Source organism: Marmota monax, unplaced genomic scaffold (assembly GCF_021218885.2).
Source record: "Marmota monax isolate L192 unplaced genomic scaffold, Marmota_monax_Labrador192_F-V1.1 WCK01_AAM20220418_F8-fsc00185, whole genome shotgun sequence".
NCBI classification, from domain to species: domain Eukaryota; kingdom Metazoa; phylum Chordata; class Mammalia; order Rodentia; family Sciuridae; genus Marmota; species Marmota monax.
The window spans coordinates 857368-875692 of record NW_026693278.1 but is presented as its reverse complement, the minus strand read 5'-3'; the positions used below and the strand labels follow the sequence as shown (position 1 = coordinate 875692).

Genomic DNA, 18325 nt, shown 5'->3' with positions numbered 1-18325 from the left:
CGTTTGGATTCCATTTAATTTTCACATATTACAGAATATTCTCCTTTTTTTTTTCTCAAACATTTACAAATATCAAGTTGTTTCTGACTCATGGGTTATAAGAAGCAAGGACCGGGCCAGTATTTAGCCAAACCTGGATTTTGATGACTGGTATCACGAGGGTGGTGACCTCGAGGGCCTTGCTCAGGTGCTGTGCATCCAGCTTTTCACACACCCTTGGGTGCCTGGTGCACGTTTGTTGAGTGAATGACTGAACACAAGCCTCGGTCTCAGAAGTCAGGGGAGGGAGACTCCTCTCCTCTCTGGGCAGCCACCTGGCATACCGGGTACTTTCCAGGGTTCCCGTTAATGGTGTCACATTACAGGTACCTTCTGGGGTCTGCTCGGGAGACCAGGATGTGTGGCTCTCCAGGGAGGTGACTCTTCCCAGAACCACAGCAGCACATCGGCCTCTGGGTGTGTGTGTTCACGTGTGCAAGCATTGAACCAAGTGATTGGTTTTTCCCGTGGCGTTTTAATTCGAAAAATTCCAAGGCTGCAGAAGAGCTGCTAGGACTGCGGGGTCACATACAGCAACAGGAACAGGGCCCTGTCACCCCGCAGCCACCACCCCTAACAGCTGCCAGGCTGCTGGCTCTGTCTCCATCCATCGCTCTGCACACCTGTCCACCTGTCCACATCTGTCTCCCTCCCACTCTCTCTCCATTGAGTCTCCTGGGTACCAAGTGCAGCTCGGATGACATTTTGTCCCCACATGCTGTTGTCTAACATGCAGTCGAGGTTTGGACCTCTCGCTCGCCCATACTGGACCTAATAGGTTCCAAACAAGGACCGAGCTTTTGGTTGTTCCTGATTTTATTCAGCCCCAGAGTCTAGAACAGTCCCCTTGCCTCTGTGTCTTCGATGGCACAGGTGTTAGAAGAGCCCAGGTCAGTCCTTCGCACAAAGTCCCTCGATTGGGACTTGTTGGGCTGAAGTGTCCTGGGGCTGGATTCAAATTAAACATTTCTGGTAAAAAAAAAAAAATCAAATCCGTGGGTGATGCTCCACTGTTCTTGGCGGGCTCCATCAGCCAGCAAGGGATGTCATCTGTCCCCTAATGGATGAGGATGACCTTGATCACTTGCTGAAGGTGATTTGGTATGATTTCTTCCCTGCAAAGGGATCTCTTCCATTCATAGTTAACATCTGCCTCTTTTTTCTTTTTTTTTTTAAACTCAAGGGGAAAATCATCCAGGAGAAGAAATCGTTGAAGAGCATAAATGAGAAGAAAGCTGAGCCAGGGCCCATCTGGCCGACAGGTTCTTAGGAGCTAACGGGTGGCTGAAGGCTGAAGGCTTGGAGAATCCGCTCCCTGCTTGGTGGCCCTGTGCATGCTACGCAGCGGCTCCCTGGGGGGTTGTCAATTCAGGGACGTGCTGACGTCTCCTGATTCGTGGTTAGATGGTGGGAGGTCCGGGTGGGCTGCTGGGGGCGCAGATCTTGCCTGGTCAGCTCCATTTATTTTCCCATCATGTAGCCAGTTTCCCCTCCTCTGTGCCGTCTCTCCTAGAGCTGTGGTGTGGACTCTTCCAGGCACCATTTCTCTCACCTGATGACTATTATTGGCCCCAAACGGTACCCCCAATACCCACTCTGCCCAGTGGTTTCTCCTAGCAGCAGCCTCAGTGAATTTTTTAAAATTCAAATCAGATCATTGACCGGCTCCTTCTTGACACCTCTCCCTTGACCCTTAGACTAAAGATCTAAATCCTTACTGTGGCCCACCCCACCTGGTCTGCTCCTTGCCTTTCTCTCAGACCTCATTTCCTCCTACTCTTACCTGTCACTGCTCTCTGAACCCCTGCCAGAAGGGCTCTTTCTGATTCCCCAAAATGCTTCTGCCTCAGGGCCTTTGCATAGGCTTCATTTTTCCGAGAAGCTCTCCCACTAATTTATTACCAAAGATAGTCCCATTTCAGGGAGGACTAGATCATAGGTTCCAATAAAGCTATGTCAGAGTTGGCTTTATTTAGGCCATTTCTGTCCCCATGCTGGTGAGATGGCTGCCCATCTCTTCAGGATTACGCCCCGCCCTCTTTGCAACTCCTGGGAAAAGAGAGCGCTTCTTTCCTGACAGTTCTTATGAAAATTATGGGCTTGGCTTTAATTGGCTGACCACAGGTCACATGTTCCTTGCAGAACCAATCCCTATGGCCGAGAGGATGGAATACCCTCATTGGCCAGGCCAGGGCCACGTGACTGTGAAGTGGGCGTGGCTGTGGGTTGGCTTTTCCCAAGCCTCCTGGCCTGAGAGTGCTCTCAAGAGAAGTTGGTTGCCAGGGGACAGGGTACCAGGCCCCCAAATGAGATGCGGCTGCGCGGAGCAGATGCAAAGCAATAAAAGCAAAAAGAAACCACAGAGGGGGAGATAGCAGGCTTTGTGTGACCCTGGGATGCATGTGACCAAAGCAAGAAGCGCTTGGAGGGCGGAGTCTGGGCTTCTGGGAGGATGGACCTGGGTGACCTTGGATGAAGGATGTGCGGGGAAGGGCTGGGAGGGAGGAGGGAGAGGGTGGGTGACCGTGGAGCTCAGGGGTGTGTGCAGGGTGGCCGTGGTGTGCACTGAGAGGCTGTTGCAATTCCATTTTTCCAGGTGAGGAACCCGGACCCTGAGAGAGGGGGAAACAATTAGCCCCTTCTCCCAGTGGCAGCCCCAAGACCTGATGCTACTCTCCCTATTCCCAAGTCCGGCATGTATATAGATCAGAGCTGGGGATTAATCCCAGGACCTGTGCATGCTAGACAGTGCTCTAGCATCGAGCTACAGCCCCAGGTCTTTGTGAATTTTTTATTTTGAGACATCGTTTCCCTAGGTTACTTAGGGCCTTGCTAAATTGGCTGGCTTTGAACTCGAGACCCTCCTGCCTCAGCCTCTTGAGCTGCTGGGATTACAAGTATGTGCCATCATACCCAATTTATATTTTTATATCCTTTTTCTTTAGGCAAAATTCACTTGAATTACTTTTGGAAAACCAAAGGGAAATATCACAGAAAGTGTTTTTTTCTTTTTTGGTACTGGAGATTGAACCCACGCCTGCTTAACCACTGAGCCACATCCCTGGCCCTTTTATTTTTATTTAGAGACAAGGTCTTGCTAAGTTGCTCAGGACCTTGCTAAATTGCTGAGACTGGCCTTAAACTTTTGATCCTCCTGCCTCAGCCTCCTGAGTTGCTGGGATTACAGGCATGTGCCTGGCTGATATTTTCTTTTAAAATGTATTTAAAAAAGAAAAGAAAAAGTGCGGGAAGAGTCTGGGTGAGAGACCATTTAAAGAATAAAAAAATAGTCAAGTGTGTATGACAGGGATTTAGCAAAGTGTGAGAATGGTTTTGAGTAACTGAATGGTGGGGAAACGGGGCACTGGAGAAATCTAGAATTCTGAATGCAGCAAGAGTGCCTGCATTGGTCTTGGGAAGACATCGGACGGGGGCTCTTCAGCCTGTCCCCAGCAACAGCAGAGAGTAGTTAGAACATGCTGGTCTAAAGGGAGAAGTGCCCTGCTTTCCCCATCTTCTCAATCACTCCAAATCTAACCCTGACCCAGACCCTAATCCCCACCCTGACCCCAACTCTTTCCCTCACCCTAACTCTTTCGCTCACCCTGAACTTTACTGTCATCTTACCCGACCCCAAACCTAACTTTCCCATTAACCCCATCCTGAGCCAACCCTGCTCCAAGCCAGGGTCCTGGGCCACGAGGAGCCTGCACCCCCTTCTCCCCATGTTGGCTGCCATCTGGGGGTGAGTGCAGGTTTGTCGCCAGGGGTTCGAAAACACATTGGCCACCAGTTAAAAAAATATATCTTTTCCGAAGCTCTGTATGTTATAGACCAGGCAGCCCAGAGCTGTCCAGTAGGATCCACGGGAGGCTTTAGTCTCAATTCCAAATGCCCAGGAGGGAGAGACCCTATGTCACCATCTCTCCCTATGTGACAGGTTCCCCCAAAGAGCCTGGGTTAATGCAGGAACCCTTGGAGGTGAACCATTACAGAGCCGCGACTAATCAGGGGAAGGTAATTGGAATGGAGTCGCTGGGTGGTGACTGCAGGCTGGCAGGGCATGGCTGGCAGGGGTGGGACACTGGGGCCGTGCCTGGGGGTTATATGTTGTCCCCAGTTCCTTGCCTTCTCCTGGCTTCCTGGCCGCCATGAGGTAAGCAGCTTTCCTTCACCCCTGCCCCCCCACCACGGTACTCTGCTCAGTCTCTGGACTGAGACCTTTGAAACCGTGATCCCCAAATAAACTTTTCCTCCTCTAAATTGTTCTTGTCAGGTGTTTTGGTCACAGGGATGAAAAGCTGACTATCACACTCTATGTGTGGCCTGCTTTGGTCTGGTTGTTCTTCCTGGCCCAATAAGTTATGGCTGAGGAGGGGTCATGTCCCCCCTGCCCAGCATCTCGGGCAGGATGGTCTCAGAGCTGAGTGAGGTCCCTACAATATCGGCTCTTTGCTATTTGACTTCTCCCTTTCTTTTCCTCCTTACCACTTCTCATCTAACATATTCTACTTCTTACTCAGTTGATTGTCTACCTTTCCCACTTGAACATCAGACCTACAAAAGGCACTTCTCTCCTGATTTCCCGGAACCCAAAACAATGCCGGGCACTTAGTAGGTGCTCAACAAACACTTTTTGGATGAGTAACTATGTGCACCGCACATGCAGACACTGGGATGACAGGAGTTCGCCACTCTGCCCGGCTCCTGGAATATCTTGAGAAAATGGGAAATGGGTGTTTGTTTTGGGTTGTGATAAGACAAGCAACTCACATTCAACAAAAGTTAACAGCTGCTCCACACACAGGTGTGATATTGAGGGATAATTTGCAACCAAGGAAAGGCAGGGTTATTAATAAACGGCTGGGGAGAGGCATGAAGGGACGGGGAGAGTCTTCAGTGGAGAATGCTTCTGCGGTCACTTCCCACAGGAGGCCCCGCGCAGCCTTCTGTTCCGCTCATTTGCAAATTAAGGGACGTATTGTTTTAAAAATAATTAAGTCTAATTTTGCATGTTTGGGAGATGGCTCTCCACCGCCTTGGAAATCTGTATTTTTTTGTGTGTGTTGTGCAGAATGCAGATTGATCTCCACCGCTCGGCTTAAGCTGCTTCATGTACCTCTCAAATGCTGGCCACAGTCAAGGCTGCTGTTGCTAGGGGACTGAGACCCGGGCTCTTGGGTTACCGTGGGAGTTCTCTGTCAATCCCTGGAATTCTGCCCTTCATCCCAGGGAGCTTAGAAAACACCAGTCCCAGTTTTCTTCCTTTGACAGTTGCAGAAACGGATGCCCAGAGAGGGGAAGGAACGTATCTGAAGCCACCCAGCAAGGCGGCGGCAGATTAGAACACACGACTCTTCCCACCTTCGCGGTTGGATTCCCCATCAGACCTGTGTCCCAAGTGACAGTTAGGCTTTTAGCACGTCCCCATATCACCTGACCTATTGTTTCCTGAAGGTTCTTTCCTTTCAATAAACCACTTTTTAAAATGTGAAGACATGAGTGTAGAAGAAAATCCCATTGCAAATATAAATGGAAAAAAATCCTATCGCTCACCAAAATAGAAAGTAAATGAAAATCAACGCAGAGAAAACCAAACCCCATGACTGCTTAGGGGCATCTAGGACACTAGGGCTCTGGGGGGACAACTGCAGATGTGTGGAACCCCGAGGCACCGTCCTGAGACTTCCTGCAGCTCCTAAGGGCAAGGAGCTTCTCCCAGGGTGACTGTACCAACTAAAGTCACCTCCAGGTCACCTAGGGCCTCACACCAGGGGATGAGCCAGGGAGGACATCTCTCCTTCCTTGTCTCCCTTCCCCTTGCAGGTGCAAGGCTCTGGCTGAGACCCCGACAGGACAGGACGGCCTCCCTGGATCCTGGAGCCCACAGCCTGCTGAGAAGCAGAGTGTACTCCAGCTCGCCCTCCGCGAGGACTTGACATTCTGCAGGTGCCCAGGAGGCTGCTGGGGTGCAGCTGTTGAGGGACAGGCGGGGAAGTGGGCGAAGCCAACGTTGGGGTTTATTTCAGGTCCTTGGGGCTGGGGTCCCAGGCAGGGGCAAGAAGAGGAGGAGGAGGGGGAGGAAGGAGGAGAGGGAAGGAGGGCTGGTAGGTGGCTTTCGGTTGTCACTAGAGAGGGTGGGCTGGGACTGCCAGCTGCCTCTCAGTGTTGGTTCCTCCTTTCTTTCACAGTCATAGGCTCAAATTTTTTAGCTGGCAATTAGCAACCTGAGATTAAAACAACAACAACAACATTATTTTCTAGCTTCCTTTTTGGCTAAACCCTCGTACATGGTATATAAGGGGAAATGTCAGATAGTGGCTTCTAGGAACCATCTTTAAAAGATGTTTTTTTGAGCCCTTTCCTTTTATTTCTATCTCTTTCTGGTTGCCTGGAATTTGTATGTGATGGCTGGAAACAGGCAGCTGTATTTGACCAGATAACTGTGCGAATGTCCTGTGAGTCTACCGGGTGGTGGTGCGACAAGAGAGAAGGAGCCAGCTTCCCTAAGCCTGTGCATCTTATTTAATTTTATTTGTAAAAGACAAACTGCCACTTTGTTAAAGCCCCTCAACTCTGGATCGGGAATGAGAGGACCTGGGTTCTAGGCTCCATTTCTCCAACTCGGATTCCACGTGAATTTGGGGAAGGGGGACGATAAATAGGCCCCTCAAGGCCATCTGTGGCATCTATTTTAAGTCTGCAGTGCGGCTCCCCTGGGGGACTCTCAGTTCTGCTCTGAGCCTGTGTTTGGATTCCAAGGCAGCTGGGAGGCCGCAGGGTAGGGACTGGGTTCCACCTGAGCTTCTCCCAGGTGTTACCCCGTCAGAGCAGGCAAGCTGGGTACAAGTGGGACCGGCAGACGAGAAAGCACTGGGTATCCGAGGGACCGCAGTCTCTGCTAACTGTTAAATAGCATCACACCCGGGAGCAGGTCTGTCCTTAAATTGCCTCATCCTCTCCCTTAACTCTGCCAAGGACGGATTCGTAAAAGACAAACAGCCCCTCCCACCCCTCCCAACAGCCGCCGCAGTTGCATAGTTGTTATGTATTTTAAATAAAGCATTTAAAACCACTCAGAGTGTGGCTCCCATCACCATGGAGACTCATCGCTGAAATCCTTTGTTGCCATAGCAACGTCCCACCCTTCACCCCCCCCCCCCACTCCATCCAGCCTGTTTACCCTGAAACTGACACGTTGGTTATGGTGAATGATCGGGGAAAATGGAAGAGGAACTTCCGAGGGCGTAGAAGCATGAAATATCGTGCCAGAAAATAGGTATTTTTCCCATTATTGTAATAGGTACGTTTCACTCTCCTATTTTTATCAGGACAGATGACTATTATTATTACAGACAAGAAAGAGGAAGATCAAGGATGAATTAAAGCAAAAACGATCCCTTTTGTCACGTCCCGTAGGTGATTTTTTAATAGCTCTCCTTCCTGCATTGAAAACGTGCTTCCATAGCGATTGAGAGCATGAAACCCCGGGTCCCGGCTGACCCATTTTTTGCAGTTTTTCAAAAAAACACCTCAAGAAAACCCTATTGGAAGAACAACCATCTGTACAGAGGTGGCCAGAGCAGGATTTTGGGAATGATAAGAAATGCAAACGGCCCTTTGCCAATGTCAGGGAGCCGGGATGTGTGTGTCAGGGGGGAGCGCGCGCGGGGGCGGGGGGGCATGGCGTGTCCTTCACTGCCTTGAGGAATGACAAGTTACACGTGTGTGGACATTTACTAGTGGAAACATATAAGGTCAAGCAGATCACAGCGGATCCCAGGGATTAGGGGCACATGCTCTGAACATGTTTGCATATACCTTAAGCAAGGCTTGCGGGGTGGGGAGGATCTGGGGCTGCTGAGCTCCTTGGGGTCAACGAATCTGACCTGAATCTGAGCACACTTAGACCTCTCCCCCAGAAAAATCCCAAGACATTCAGCATTTTGCATAGGATTCTGGGAGCTTTGTGGCCCATGGTCACTCCAGGGGCGCCCCTCCCCACAGAGGCCCAGCTCCAGGCTGAAAGGATAGCATTCACTTAGTTCAAGCTCGGACATCAAGTTTTGGAATTCAATTAAAAAAACCTCATTCAAACTGAATCAGAATTTCCATCCACAGGTTGGACCTCCTCTTGTCCCAAATATTTGGGACCAGAAATTTTGCTTTCAGATTTTGGAATATTTGCATATAGATAATGAGCTATCTTGGCTGGAACCCAAGTCTAAACACAAAATTTATTTACATTTCATGTGCAACTTCCACACGTGTCTGAAGGTGATTTTTTTTTTTTTTTTGGATTGAACCTTGTGTGTGCTGGGCAAGCGCTCTGCCACTGAGCTAATTCCTCAGCCCCGAGGGTAATTTGGCACAATATTTTAAATGCTTTTGTGCAGGAAGCAGCGTTCTCCCCATGAGGTCAGCTGTGGAATTATGTCAGTGCTCAAAAAGCTGTGGATTGGGGGGCATTTTGAATTTCTGACTTTGGTCTCAGATTGATGAGGCTGGGTCTGACTGGCGTGGGGCAGGTGGGTTTTATCGGTCTTCCTACTGTCCCTATCCCTGAGTGATAACAGTGTCTGTTCCAGCAGTCATTACTGACCATTTCCTGAAGGAAGAGATTACGCAATAGCTGTCCAAAGGCCAAGCATTCCCAGAAGAACTATGATTTTGTATGTGAAGAGCCACCGATGTTTTTCATGGCCGTGTGCACGAAGTGACGGGTGCTTATTACTAATTGGTGTTAATAATAGCAATAAAATGATAGTAGCAACATTTTTTTAAAAAGGCCCCAAGCATCTTCATTTCTGGTACTAATTCAAAGCGATTCATACCAGGGGTATATGTCCTAAAGACACAACTGGGTCCCTGTGAGGCACACAGAGTGAGAAAATGGTCATTAATTCTGGCAGAAGTTGGAACACTCTCTGCCCACACAGAAGAAGCTGATAGGTGAAATAAGGGGGCTTCGTGGACGGCTGGGGTGCAGGTAACATCAACTCATTATCACAGTAAAACATTCCTAAGAAGCACATCCTTACACGTTCAGCTGGACAAATTGTCCAAGCTGAACATGCCCACAACATCAGAATCCAAGACAAGAAACAGAATATTAGCAGCCTCTCCCCCAAATCCTCCTGTGTGTACCCTTCTGGTAACTCCTTCAACAAGGGTCACCACTCTCTGACATCTAACAACCTAAGGTTAATTTTGGCACCTGATGCATGTATTCTTTTATGGCTGACTTTTTTGCTCAGTGCTTTCTTTGTGGAATCCATCCATGTTGCAACAGGTAGCTGTCCATCGTTTATTTGCATTGCTGTATAGTATTCCATTTTGAAAATAGATCACAACTTATTCATCTCTTTTTTGGTGGGCATTTGGGTTTCTAGATTTTTTTTTTTTCCTATTTTTAACACTACCTTGAACATTTCAGCATGTGTCTTTTGGTGAGCGAATGGATGTGTTTTCTTTTTGCAATATTCCTAGCCATGGACTTGCTGGATGAGAGTGTCTATGCAGGTTTAGTTCTACTTTGGACGGATCCGTTTTCCAAAGTGGTTGTACCTGTTTGCGCTCTCTCCCTCTGTCTTGCCACATCATCCCCTGACCCAGCATACCCTGTAAAATCTCTTGTGAAGTAAGCACTGTTTCTTTCTGGTTTCTGAGTCACTTCGGCTCTGATCCGCCCACATGAATCAGCTTCTCGAGGAAGCCCCTTCCACCCACCAGTTGCCTTGAAAACATTGGATGCTAATATCTGTCAAATACGTAAGTGACTGATTTAGTTCTTCTGGAACAAATCCCAAACATTTGCTCTTCCGTTTTTATTTTTAAGTCATCCTTAAGAGGGACAAATCTGAGCAACTTAAAAATACTGAATTAAAAGAAGATCACCAGCGGGGGGCGGGGGGGAGAATGACCATATTCCTCTAATATTCAGTTTATGCCCCCATCACCACAGCCAGAAAAAGGGTTCGGCCCCGGGGCAGCGGGATCGAAGGCGGTTTCTGGATCTGGGCTGCGGGGCAGGTTGGGATGCCACGTGGGTTGCCTTAATCTCCAGGGGGGCTGTGAGGCTTGTTTCCGGTTTGCATTTTTTCCCAGAGGTTGAATCTTTCAAACTCATCATTTGTAAGAGTCCTTGCAGACCTTGATCTTCGGAGATATCAAAGAACGTGCAAGCGGATGGGAACCACAGATGCGCCCTGGAGACTTCGCATAAGCCCGGGCCCTTGAGGGGTCTACACAGCCCTTTTAATTCCCTTGGTTGCTAATGCCAGAACTTTAGGCGCTAACCTTGATCGCTTTCTCCCGCCATCCCCACCTGCGATCCATCCCCACACCTGTGCGCTTCCTGCTCTGAAGGCGTCTCCAACCTTCCAGGACTTCACCCGCCACCCCGGCGCGCAGCTGGACCAGGCCGCTGCTGTCTGCAGGCCGAATTTCTGCCCCCTCTCGTTTACCTGCAGCCGACCCCCCACCCAGACAGCAGGGTGAGCTTTGGAGGTCACTCCTTCAAATCCCTCCGCGGCTTTCTGCAGAGGTGCCCTGGGCGTCTTGCGCTCACCGCCCTCGCAGACTCCATTTCTGGACCCTGCAGACCTGGTACCTTCTAACAGCACCCTGGGCTTAGTCTGGAGGCTTTTCTGGCCATCTAAAGGGCAGAATAGAAGAGCCAGGAGTCCCCTCACCTCCTAGACCACCATATTTCAACCGATGAGAGGAAGAGGGTCCTACCTCAGGTCCGGTGCCTCTTGCCTGGGGTCCCCCTGAGTGTACCCTATGCCGCCTCCCCAGACCCTCTGCTGGATTTGCAGGCCACGTGCTCCGGTGGTGACCTGCCAGGTCACACACCCAGGGTTTGCCTCCTCCCTCCCCTTCCTTCTCCCCTTCTAGGGCTTCCTGAGCTCACCTGCCCAAGAATCAACTTGCACTCACATCTTTTCTCCAGGGCTGATCCTGGAGGACCCCACATGCAGGCCCTGGGCTCTGCATTCAGGTAATATGGGAATATGTCACCATGGTCCTCCGAGGCAGGTATCACTGCTGTCTGGCGCTGCTCCTCAGCCCCCAGCTGGGCTTTCCCGCCGTCCCCTCTGCCTGCTCTAGGGCTCTTTTCCTTTCCGGAGTGTATCACCGTCTGGAGTGACCTGTCTGATCATTTGTTCAATGCTTGTGTCCCTCCCCAGACACAGAGCCTCTTAGAGGTTGACCATGTCTGTCCATTTGCCACCGAATTCCCAGGAGCTTGGTTCACAGCAGTGCTCCATTAATATTTACCAAATGAATGAATGTGGCATTATCATTATCCCCATTTCACAGAGGAATGAGCTAATGCTGAGGGTGTCTAGGTCACATAGCCAGACAAAGGGTCTGAATTTGAACCCAGTGCTGTCCCTTGGGTAAATATCTCAGCTTGGAGTTGCTGGGTCCTTGGGTCAGTGTATCTTTATTTTCATAAGGGGCCATGAGCTGTTTTCCAAACATGTACCATCTGCATTCTCAGAGGGCAACTTGGGAAATGTTCCAGTGGCTCCCTGTGCTCACCAACGCTTGCTGTGGTCTGCCTTACTGATTTGAACCATTGCAGTGGTTGTGGAGTGATATCTCATTGTGGGTTTAGTTTGCATTTCCCTGATAATTAACCATGTTGAGCATTTTTTCCATGGGCTTATTGGCATTTGAAGTGTGTTGGCTTCCATGTGAATCTATATGTGTGCAACTTTACTTGGTGGGATGGTAAATGGCTCAGTCATGGAATAGGGGAAGAGCAGAGGAGGAGATGGGGGAGAAGAAACCAGACCAAAGTGAGGGGGCCGGGAATGGGGAGTTGAGAAATGAAAAGATTAAAAGCTCATAGAAGAAAAAAAGCAATCTTCTCAGTAGGAAGAGTGTCTGCTGTGGTGTCTGTAGCATTGACCTTGCCTGGTACATGGAACCTGGCCACAACCTATTTGTTGAATAAATAGTAGGCGACATGATATTTTTATTATTTATCCAGACTACCCCCCTTCTTTCTTCCTACCTCTTTTTCTCTTTTCTCTTTCTCCTTCTTTCCTCCAATATTAAAGAGAATATCCCGATCCCGTGGGACTGGGAGGAGGCAGCAAGTGGGTGGCACATGTGGGTCCGAGGGAGACACTGACATCAGAAGGGACTTGGCATCGAGGAACGCACATCCCCTGGGCCTGGGGTAATGGCTGTAAAAGTGCCCAAGGTTGTGAGGGAGACTAAGGCGCAGTTCCCTCCTCCGGGTACATCCAGGTGCCATTCTGTGTGCGTGGCGCCCCCTAGGGTCGCGTGCTGAGGCTGGGCTCCGCAACCCATCTTGACTTGGAGTGCCTTCTTGAGCGTGTGATTGTCTTTCCTCTCCAAAAGGCGCAGGAACCACAGAACACGGCCCCGATGGTCTGACTCCAATTAGGAGCTCGCACTTGGCTGGTGAGAATCCCCAGACAGCCCGAGCTTGGCTCTGCGGCTCTTGACAGAATCTCCAGCCCCCGGCCGTCGTCGGGCTGGTTCAAGGGGCAGAGCTAGAAGTGCTTGGTAATTGCACCGAGCCGGAGCTGCTTGCTTCCCAATTACTGAGCGGCTGAAGTTATTTGATGTGGGAAAACCCTCTGCTCTGCGGGACCACCGCCATGCCCAAGCGAGCGCAGCCGGCAGCAACCGCGCAGGCTCAGCACTCATGGACAGCGTGGCAGGGACAGATGGATGCCCAGAGGGGCCTCTGCCCTTTTTGGTGTCAGCAATTTTCTCTTGGCCTGGGTGCAGCTGAGCCGAGACAGGCCCTTAAAAATAATCACCCTTATTGAAGTTAAGTGTATTAATTTGCATGCAATAATGCTAAAAATAATCAACTTTATGGAGGCGTGATTTATGCACAGCGATGCACCCGTGTTAAGTAGACCATTTTGATGAGTTTTGACAGATGCACAACCTGTGTAGCCACCACTGCAATAAAGATATGTGCCATTTCCATCCTCATGCCCTACTATCTAATTAGTCACCAGTCCCTGAACCCCAATCATTGATCTGCTTGCTATAAGGAGAGATCCCTAGGATTTCACATACAGAGATTCACACTGTCTTTCGTGTCCATCTCATTTGGCTTTTGAGATTCATCCAGGTTGCTTGTGTATCAACAGCTCATCCCTTTTTCAGTACTAAATAATATTCTGCAATGTGGTTATACCACAATTTTGTTTGTCTATGTGCATTATTATTAATAAAGCTGATATATATATATATATATATATATATATATACATACATATATATATATATATATTGGCAAATGCCTAGGAATAGAATTATGTCTGCTTGGATCTTATGTTAAGAGACCCAATATTGTCCCATTTTGCATTGTCCTCATCAACATACGCAAGTTTCAGCTTCTCTGCATCCTAGCAAACACTTCCTATTGTTGGTCATTAATTTTAGCTGTTGTGTTGGTGTGTAGTGGTGTCTCATTGAGGTTTCAATTTGCATCTCCTTAGTGATTAATGATATTGAACACCTTTTAGTGTGTTTATTGATCACTTATGTGTCTTTGTAAAATTTTACCCACATTGTAACTGGGTTACTTGCTTGTTATTAGAGTACATATTCCAGTGGCAGGGGACAGAGTTAATCAAGGTTCTCGGTATGATGAGAGGCATACCATTTCTTTTTGGAATCTGGCCAAGGTAATGGGGGAGGGGATTGGGAAACACAACTTAAGATGGAGAGAGAGACAGAAATGACTTTAGCACAAAACACCCAGGGGTCTAACCTCAAACTTCAGTACTGAAGTTTCTGCCTGGACCACCTGGAGGACTTGTTCACGCACAGCTTCCCTGGGAGACCAGCCCAGAGTCCTGCTTCAGCAGGTGTTGAGTGGGGCTGGAGCTCGGCTTCCCTAAGAAGCTCCCTGGTGACACTGACGCTGTAGCTCTATAGATATCTCATAACACCTTATGGACTCTCAAGCCTGAAGTTAGACTACAGGGAGGACCTCTTGGTCCCCACTTAGTCTCCATTTTGTAGTCTCTGAAGCCCCTCCCTTTCCTTCTGCCCACCCACCGATCACATTCTGCAGAGCAATTGGACAGAATCAAATGACCCGCAATCCACATTGTCTATCCCGAGAGAGCCAAAGAGGTCGGAGATCAAGGGACCAAGGAACCAAAGAGGAGAGGAACAAACAGTCAAGCAGGAGAAAGTTCCGAAGGGGTAGATGCGCTGAAAGTCTAGAACAGAGGTCATAAACGGCTTGCATTTGGTCTGGATATGTTTCTTTTTTGAGGAAAGATGTCTGTGCTGTGTTTCAAATTCTTTCAGATTGGTTGTCAGTATTTAATGTGTATATCTACACTTTGGAGGAGCTGGGGATTGAACCCTGGGCACTGAGCCTGCTTTACAAGCGCTCTACTGCTGAGCCGCACCCCCAGCCCTGACAACATTTAGGAGTTTGGAGATTTTGCCAGCAGTCTATACTTATTCTTGAAAAAATATTAGGAGACCCTGACATACAGGTTCCTGCCATGCCCCTCCGGTGCACTGACTGCTCCTTGGGTTCTGGGCACCAGAGACCCTCATCTGCTGCCCAGGGGTGAGTGTGACTCCTGCCATGGCTGGTATCTGTGTGTCATCCTGGTTGGCCCCCTCAATCCTACCCACTTTGTGTAAATAGATAATGTTAGAGTCTGTAAACAAGTCAAAATAACACCTGGCATTTTGCCAGGGGAATGTTAGAGTTGTAAACAAGTCTGGATGGTGCCTGGCAAAATGCCAGAGGGAGTGGTTTGAGCAGTATCAAAAGCGAGCCATTAAGTGTGGAGATTCCTTATTGGTTGACTGATGTATCTAGTTTATGCTAATTAGATAAGCTGTGTGGAATGTATAAATACTGCTCCTGTCCTGCAATAAACGGCTTCCACTCCTGCTGTATCAACATACACAAGTTGTTCGTCACCCCCCGCCCCCCCCCCCCTTATTTTGCTGCAGCTGGACTGCGGCAAGATAATTCAGCATCCCCCTCCCATTCACCCTGGGGTGCGCTCTGCTTCCTTCCAGCACCCTGACTGTCACCGCAGGTCTGCAAGGGTCGAGGGGGTGATACTGGTGTATATCCAGCGCTTCTGGTGCAAAGATGGTTGCCACTGTCCTCCATCTCCACCTCATTTTTCTGGGGAAAAATTAAAAAAAACCTACAAAAATACTGACCTTAGAAGTAGGATTAACTACGGAAGGTGAAAGCACCTCCATTCACGTTAGCTTCTTTCCATCCCCAAATTTTGTTGGGTGAAATAGCCCCACCAGAAACGTCAACAGGTGACCCTTGATGGACATTTTTTTTTCTTTTAAAGCCAGAGTCACGTTATGCTCTTCCCTGCTGATGATCTTCATCACCATGGGGATGGACGCTGTGTCGACAATGTTCCTTTTGGGGGAACAGTAGCAAGAGCCCTGGGGGAGGGCTCAGCACCCAGGTGCCTCCCTTGTGTTCCTCACAGGTGGTGAAAAGAGTGCTGGCATTAAACTGAGGCCCCCCGAGGGCTGCCCTGGAGGGTCAAGTGGATCTGAACTCAGACCCCAGGGCCTGCCCTTAACTCGCCAGGAGCCATCCATGACCCACACGTGAACCGCGTGGGAACTCAAACGAAAGCCTGGCGTCGGGAACTCGCAGCAGTAGCCGTGCAGGTTGGGAAAGCCTGGTTCGTGTGGCTTCCTCCCCAGCTCCGCCACAAGTTCAGCACAGCATCGGAGAAGGGGTGACCTGATGGAGCCCCCCAGCCCCTCGGAGATGAGTGCGGCTTGCCAACATGCCAATCAAGACTTCTGCCATTCCACCCAACCAAGGCTCCTCCCTCTGAAGCCTTATCCCTGCCTTTGATGTTCTCCCCTTAAATAAAGATTGGGGCCGGGAACACCTATCACACCCTCTGTTTTTTATAGCTAATTTCTGGTTCCATGATTAAACTTCTAGTGGAACTTTTCTTTTCTTTCTTTCTTTTTTGGTACCAGGGATTGAGCCCAGGGGTGCTTAACCACTGAGCCACACTCCTCTCCATATATATATATATATATATATATATATATATATATATTTTTTTTTTTTTTTTTTTTTTTTAATTTAGACACAAGTTTTCACTAAGTTGTGAAAAGCAGCTCAGGGCCTCCCAAGCTGCTGAGGCTGGCTTTGAACTTGCGATCCTCCTGCCTCAGCCTCCCGAACTGCTGGGATCACAGGCGTATTCCACCGCGCCTGGAGATGTCATCTGCTGTCACTATCCACAGCCCTACCTCCCTCCCTTCTTCCCAAGTCTCAGGTCTAAGCCAATCGGTGCCTCCCATTCCACTAGCCACGCTGATTGGTTCAGGGATGGGCGTTAGATTAAAACTGACCAATCAGAACAAACCTCTGGAAGGAAGGCTGTGGGCGTGGCCGGCAGGGGGCCTGTTCTCTGGAGGGGACTTGAATCTGAGAGGCTGTGGCCTGGGGCTGGGGGTCTTGCCCCCGAGAGGTAACTGCGTGCACATAGCAGAGCTGAGCAGAGACGAGAGGAACCAGGACAGCATTTGTCCCCAGAGCCAGAGGCTAGACCAAGCGCCGCATTGTTCAGCCACCCTCCCTCCAGTTCTTGCTTCCCGGGTCTGAAGTTGATTGTTTCCTTCTTTCCATCAGAAAGTTCCTACCTGAAGCCGCCAGTCACAACCTTCTGCAGGGGACCATTTGCCCCTTGATCCTTGTGGTATGATTGTGGCCTCATTATTTTCAAATCTCAGACTTATCATTTCATCTGGAAACATTTCATGTCATCTAGAGGCAAGGATTGTTTTAAAAACAGAATCGGAATAGGGTTAAAAATAGGGTTGGAGTTGCAGCTCAGTGGACGAGCGCTTGCCTAGCGTGTGAGGCCCTGGGTTCGATCCTCAGCACCACATTACAAAAATAAAATAAAATAAAGGCATTGTGTCCATCTATTATAAAAAGTATTCATAAAAAGAATAGGGTTAAAAATAAAAACAGACCATTACATAGGATCCCTTTTATTACTCATTGTTGCAGATAAACTTTCCTAAGATTTTCCTATGAAAGGTGCAATTATACTCATTAAACGATGTCCCTCAAAAACTGTCGTTGACTTTGGGGTTTGGACTTAAGATTCATAAATGCATTTGGGGGTCACTGAGACCTGGAGAGACCCCCCCCAGCACCTATGAGGAGTGGGATGTGAATACTCAGGGGTGTGTGTTTATTGAACCCAAAGTCTACACCACCTTAATAGGAAAGTTAACATTTTAACTTTGCAAGCAGCTGCCAAGAGGAAATTTACAAACTACAAAGAGTAAAATATAAATAAGCTAAAAGAAAGGGGGGGGGGAGAAAGAAACGGAAAGAACACCCACGGTTGCCAGTAACTAGGAATGGATGAAATAAGAAACATTTTTGGTTTTAGTCAAACCTTTAGAATTTTTCAAATGGCTTAAATGAGAAAAAGAAGGAGGCGGAGAGAGTGTGGGAGAGGGCACTGCTGATCTAGATGAAGCTAAAAATTTAAATGATGGTGAAACCCAGCAAATTGGCATTCAAAGTGTGCTATTAATACAAATGTTCCTTTGAAGAGGGTGGTTTGGTGGAAACCACTTCCTGCTTTCTACTTTCCCTTACCACGGTAGGGCACTTGGGGTATAAAGACTGGGTTTAAGCTGAGTGTGGTGGCACATGGCCTGTAGTTCCAGTGATGCTGGACCATGCAAGTTAGAGGCCAGCCTGGGCAAATTAGCAAGACCTTGTCTCAAAACAGGAAAAGGGCTGGGGGTGTAGCTGTGTGATAGAGCAGCCTTGGGTTCAAACCCAGGGCCCTACACAGCTGTGTAGCCTTGGGCAGTTTGCTAAACCTCTCTGAGCTGCAGTTTACTTACCTCTGAAGGCAGGATAATGAGAGCTACTCAGGGAAAAGAAGACTCAGTCTTTGGCCAAGCTCAAAGTCCTCATAGGGGACCAGAAGTCCAGTAATGGAGCTCTTGTGAGTGGAAAAAGACCAGAGAAACACCTCTTAAAGGGCCCGCAGCTTGTTAGGTCCTGTCTCCAGTCTGGCCCACACGGTGTTTTTTTTTTGTTTTTTTTTTTTAAGGAGTTACTGGAAATCCCTGTTATACATATGATTTCAGTGTTGAAGCATCATTAGTTCAAATCTGAAGGCCACCCTTGGCCTTCAGAAGGCTACAGTCCTCTGGTTTGCAACACATTCCTCAGGGGACAGGTTAGTCTCAGCTGTCATGCTGAGTCCCCAGG

At 48.8% G+C, this 18325-nt stretch overlaps 1 long non-coding RNA gene across 1 annotated transcript; it reads right to left on the bottom strand.

Moving 5' to 3' along the window:
* Positions 1-15044: 15044 nt before the first annotated feature.
* On the bottom strand, positions 15045-18106 carry LOC124100810 (uncharacterized). The gene is made up of 3 exons (XR_006854420.2): positions 17953-18106; positions 16723-16846; positions 15045-15211 (listed from the first exon to the last, which is right to left on the bottom strand). It is a non-coding gene; the product is annotated as an uncharacterized LOC124100810 (long non-coding RNA).
* Between the last annotated feature and the right edge of the window lie 219 nt (positions 18107-18325).